Below are 6,000 nucleotides of genomic sequence, written 5' to 3'. Positions count from 1 at the left end.
AACGAAGGATGATCATCGAACGCACACAAGTGTTGAAGATACAAACGTGCTTCAAATATGGGTTAGGATCTAGGACAGAGAAGGTTTTATACGCTATTCGAGTGTTGTTCAATATTACATGTTTTTGGTTGTCACTTGTCAGTCAAAATTCTAACACTACGGAAATGTTCCGTAAGACCTAAGTAACATTAAGTCTCTCTTTGTTTATTTTTTTATTATTAAGACGCAACTATAAAACTTTCCACTAATTTTTTTTCTAGTACAGATCGAAAGATGACGCTATTTATACAAATTATACATACAGTTAAAGGGCGAATGTAAAAGCGACTAACAGTACAGAAAATAACGAAAATCGCTCATTGCTACTTAGATCCGATCGAAAATTTTCCCCAGAACTGACTGATAGGATATGCCTCTGTTCTCGTAGCACAGCAGCTTCATGTAGGAATAAACAGTGAAGCCTAAAACTTTTACTTTTAGGGGAAGATAACTTATGATGTCTCCTTCACATCAGAAACGCAGTGAATTTCTTGTTGTGTAGATCAGCAAGCTTGATACGAAAGATAAAAGGCATATTTTCCATAACAATTCAATCTAATTGTTCATTCTTTCGACGTTGTTTGCTCCTAGTTTTCCACTCGCATAACCGCTCCGTCTAACAAACGATCATCCCTAGCACTCGGAGGGAGTCGTTCCGTCATGATTGTGGCAGCTGTCTTGTTTATGTCCCTCTCCCTTTCCAGCATATTCCTCACAAGTTTCAAGTACTTTTCGCACTCTGTCGGTCGTCGTTTGCCGTTGTTGTTGCTATTATTGTTGATATTATTGTACATGTACAGAGTGGCCGTCCCGGCTGTACAGATTGTGGCAACTGCGGCAGGGACGACTGCATACCACATACATATAGACTACATATGTATGTACAAACAGCAGGCATGAGGAGGCCCGCCTCATGCCCAAACAAAGACTGTCAAACGAGCAGATCGTCAGTCGTCGCGCTAAAGTTGCCGTTTGAATTGACGAACGTTTTTTTCGCCCTGTAATCAGTTTGGTGTAAGCGGCTCCGCTAGCCGTATGTTTTGGACTCGACGGTCGATTGTTGGCGGTAACGCGAAGTTTGAAGGCACGCGTCCATAAATTTCGTGCGGAATTAGCATTTTAGAAGTACGAAAGTGTGTTTGCGTGTCGAAAAGCAAGTGAAAATTTATGGGTATTGAAAGTAGGAGTGATGGATGGTTGATAGATAGAAGAAGCTCAAACAAAGGAGTTCTATTTGATCGTCGTTAGTGATCTACGCAACGCATTTTTGAATATCTATCGCCGTCGTCTGAGTGTACCACTCGTTTAAATCCGTTACCCATAGGCTGAGGGCAGACTAGCGCGGTAGGACAAGAGGAAAGAGAGTGAATTATACGTAAAAACCACCGGTGCAAGTGCCTTCTGTTTGTAATTTGCAAGCCAGCTTTTTCGCCGACCCAGAGGTCGGTTTTGGATACTACTGTTGTTGTTTCTGGAAGTTCAAAGCCTTCTCGTCCAGTGTTATTGCGGTTGTGGTTGTGTGGCAGTTAATGAAAAACCCAAACGAAGATAAAGTGAACCCGTGCAGAAAGAAGTCGTTAAACAACAATAGTATGATGATTAAATCATTACAACTTTTCCGGTGTAGCACGGGTGGAAAGCAGGTCGGCGTGTAAGGAATTTGGTCTAACCCGAAAAAGAGGGAAACATTCAGAATAAACATGTTTACATATGTTTAAACGTTGTGAACATTGTTGTTGAAACTTTCAACGAGTATGCGTTCAGAGATTTGGAAAGTTTGGTTCGAGTGACCTAAAGTTTGGAAAGTGGAATGGAATTCTTTTACTAAGCATATGAGAAAATGGTATTTCACGTTAAAATGAAATAGTATAGAAAGTTCCTGTAAAGCGTCATACATTGTCGATTTTAAACTATACCATTACAAGCAATATATGTACGTAATTCATATAAAACATAAATCAAAATCACCCAAGTATAGAGAACCGTAACCAACAGCTGCTCGAAAAAACTTTACCAGCCCTTCAACCCTCTCACGTTAACGTCAAAACCATCGCTATGCATAAACAATGTGTATCATAATCCACAGCCCATTAGAACGAAAGTACAAATTCATTCAATTAAACGGAAACTAAAAACCACCACCACCACCATCAATCCAACAGATAGTGAATGAAATTTCTGATTCCGTGAATGAATGAGACGCTGCCGTGCGATGGCGCGCCGCCGCAGGCTTAGATTCGATTGTATGTGATAAGCAGGCCGTCAGCCTACAAAGTGGAAACCCAACGAAAGGGAAAACAACGCCTCGCTGTGATTCTGCAGTGGCACTCCGGCTATCCGGCCTTACTGGAAAACAGGATTTAACCCGCGTTTCGAAGGAAAAGCATACGATGTTTCGGTAAATATGATTTTGGTTTAATCGAATTGGCTTACGAAACAGAAAATAAAATAACGACGAGCGATTTAGAAAAGAAAACGAGAGGGAGAGAGAAAAAAGAGGAAGGGTGACCTTCGTGGGAAAAAATCAAATTCAAATCGTTCGAGGAATCTGGGCTTTTTCTTCTGTCAGTTCATCGAACCGCCCGTTGCTCGCGAAGCAGTGTAGAAGCAAATCGCTTACATCATGACGATTGTTTGAGCATTATAGATAATAAAATGCGGCTGACTTGATTTAAATGATGGGAAAGTCGGCGTTTTACTATGTTGTCTGCCTTAGTTCGACGTTAAATGGATCGTTTTCCGTTCAGTGCATGCAATTAATTATTTCACTCTGATATGAAATGGGGATGGTAAATGAAGCTTACCCCGCGTTGTTCAATCCATCAAACATATTGAATTTTTTTACTGGCCGAACGTACCCTGATATGAAAAGAAAATGGACATTTGAAGTGGCCCTGTTCGCACAAAACTGTCGGGACGGTGTGTAAACAATGCATATCGCAACCCCGTTGCTATTCGAGGTGTGCGGACATTTTTGAGCAGTGACCTAATCATGCAATTGGTGGAATTCTCGATGAGTGAATGAAGTGCACGCTGAACTAATATATTCGCAAAACTGCAACTGAATAGATTTCGTAGAATCAAGTTTCGTAAAATATACTAATTCAACTTTCATGAAACTATATAGAATCTTTTTCATAAATCGTACCAATTGTTTGATGAAATACACGAAAAACCACGTAATATATACGAACAATGATCCTAAAAAGCTTTATCGTGTATTTCATGAAATGGTTCGTACAATTTTACAGCCACCCTCGCCGGGTTTCTTCAACGATTTGTTTTTAGAATCACTGAACTCAACTAACTTTTTTTTCAAAAAACGCTTCACAAACGAGCATGGGAATATGCAAACGAAACAATAGCATACAAACAATAGCATACAAACGCTCGAGAGCTTCGCGATAATAGAAATCCAGTCGCAAACGCGCATACCTATGAATTTATACACGGGGTCTCATGTGTCAAAAAACGCCAACTTTCGCGCGATCGTGAAATATATTCGTCCGAGAACTTATATACACTAGACATTAAGTCTCAGACCGCCATACACCCCCGTAAGATGGAGGATCTTACTTTATTCCTTCATTTGAACCGTACACTCAAAACTAATCATTAGAATGAGGCAGACTCGCGCATGCCTTCCAAAACCCACGTGAATATGCACACGGCTACATGATTATAAGAACGAATTCAAACTGGCGAAGTTATAAACACGCTAGCATACGCGACCTAAAAACACCGGGACGATTAAACACGTTACCATAGAAACACTCGTGTCCTTCATGATAATATAAAAAATAATATACTATTGCAAAAAAGGCACTCATTTTTGAATTCTCAAATTCCCACTTTTCATACTGTGACGCATATCACAGTAACCTCAGATGCCAAATTTCACTTCCATTTGGACAATTTTAGGCCCCGCTTACTTCAATTAAAGTTTTTGACATTGGAACTATGGGAAAATATGATGGAAAAATATATTAAACAGTATAACTTTAAAAGGAGCACTCAAAAAATTACATTTCACACTTTTTTGAAAGAAAATAACCTTCATTTCTCGAAAAAGACGAGAAAGTGGGGTTATGTGTCATTTTGCCACCAAAATATCCTATTTTTAATAATTTTTCTGCTCTATGTTGCAAATCATGCATATTTTGCAGTTTAGCAAATGTTAAAAATTCTCAGGAATCGAACGGAACATTGCAAAGGATCCGTTCGCTTCCTGAGATTTTTTTATATTAAAAAACTGTAAAATATGTATGATTTGCTGAATAGAACAGAAAAGTTATTAAAAATAGGGGATTTTGGGGACAAAATGTCTCAATATACCAATTTCATATATTGAAATTATCTCCAATCACATACTAAGAATGTTCCATAATTTCCGAATGCTAAAGTTATAGCATTTAATATTTTATTTTCTCATATTTTACCATAGTGTCAATGTCAAAAATATCAAGCAAAGGGAGCCCAAATTATGTGAAATTTATCATCTAAGCTTACTTTAACATTTGTCACAATATGAGAAGGGGGACTGTGAAAATTTGCTCTGGTCACAAACTCGAACATGCAATTGCGATCATCCACGCAAAACTACGCTCCCGAACAAACGTAAGAACTTCCTTCTGATCAAAAGAACATTTATAAACTCGCTCTCAAGTGCGATTATACAAACGCGCGTCCCCACGCAATCATGAATCAGTCACGTCTGGATGCACCCCAAATCCAAAATAAAGTTGCAAATACTTTTCAAGTTAAACTTTTCTAAATCGATTGGCGATTAAATGACGCAAATTTAGCCACAATCGTTTAAGATTGAACCGCATTTCCGTGACGTGGATCGAATTTCAAATTTTAGTCCTACATCTCGCCTCAACCCCATCTATCAAACTGAATCATTCACCTTAGGTAAGAGATTAATTACTAAAAGAAAACAAAAATTCTTGCATCCAGATACAATGAGAGCCAAAAACTAATGGATCTAAAACGAAAAGACTTACGTATAATCACAGGCCTATTTACATAACGTTATAATGCCAAATTTAACCTGAAAAAAATTGGCTAATGCAAAGATTACATTTGTCGAGCCCGGAATTGTCGAGAGCTCGGAATTATTTCTTCGAAGATACTTAGGAAGGCATTAACTTTTATGTTATAGAACTAAAACTTATGAATCCAAAACTGAGCCATTCCAGAAAGTATTATTTTTTCTATCGAACTTGAGTTTAAGTGCTGAATACTCTTTACATATTCAAAACATAATTTTAAACGTGTTTAATAAGATAACGGCGTATACGTTCGAAACAAAACTATTCGCAATAATCAGTTAAAACACTCTGCTGGGGATCGGATTGTTTCCATTTCAATTTCACTTTAAAACTCCCGTAATAAATACTAGGCTGCTGAATATTCCCTTAGGAATTTGATTGCTATAAAATACTAACGTTTGCAATCTGTGATAACAATAAAAAGCAATCAGTGCTTTCTCTTGGTCCAATGGTAGTACTTTTTTGGGTAGACTACCAAGAATCACTATAGTTTAGCTTCGCAACGTTTTGAAAACAAATTAAAACTAAAATCTATCTAACATAACTCAATCTATTCGCCCACCAAATTCTCGAACTAATCCACGCCTTTCAGTAGGCGCAAATCCAGTCCAGTTCGCCCGTGCTTGGGAAATACCTTCAGAAGCATGTGGTCAGATGCCTTAGTGATGAAAAAACGTATCACATATATTCGAAATATGAAACGTGTCTGTCAATAGGCTCATTACCCTACAGTACCCACAGTAGGAAAAAAAGCTTATCCATCAACGTCACAAAATTAGTGTTTGTACAATATTCCTGACAAAATCTCTCAAAGGTACGTTGCATGTTTTATTGCCTCAGCACTTTATCATCAGGTTCATTACAAAAATAATTGCATTTTTTTCGTTTTGTGAGACTCTGTACTGTT

General features: G+C 38.0%; 1 protein-coding gene across 2 annotated transcripts in view; it reads left to right on the top strand.

Moving 5' to 3' along the window:
• Positions 1-2,364: 2,364 nt before the first annotated feature.
• LOC131677591 (uncharacterized) overlaps positions 2,365-6,000 on the top strand; it is a 98,478-nt gene continuing 94,842 nt past the window's right edge. For both annotated transcript variants that reach the window (XR_009303399.1, XM_058957483.1), the window contains exon 1: positions 2,365-2,437. The gene's annotated coding sequence lies outside the window, so the exon portion shown is untranslated. The remainder of the gene's footprint in view (positions 2,438-6,000) is intronic.

This window comes from Topomyia yanbarensis, chromosome 1 (assembly GCF_030247195.1).
Source record: "Topomyia yanbarensis strain Yona2022 chromosome 1, ASM3024719v1, whole genome shotgun sequence".
In the NCBI taxonomy this organism is placed as follows: domain Eukaryota; kingdom Metazoa; phylum Arthropoda; class Insecta; order Diptera; family Culicidae; genus Topomyia; species Topomyia yanbarensis.
This window is presented reverse-complemented; position numbering and strand designations above follow the sequence as displayed.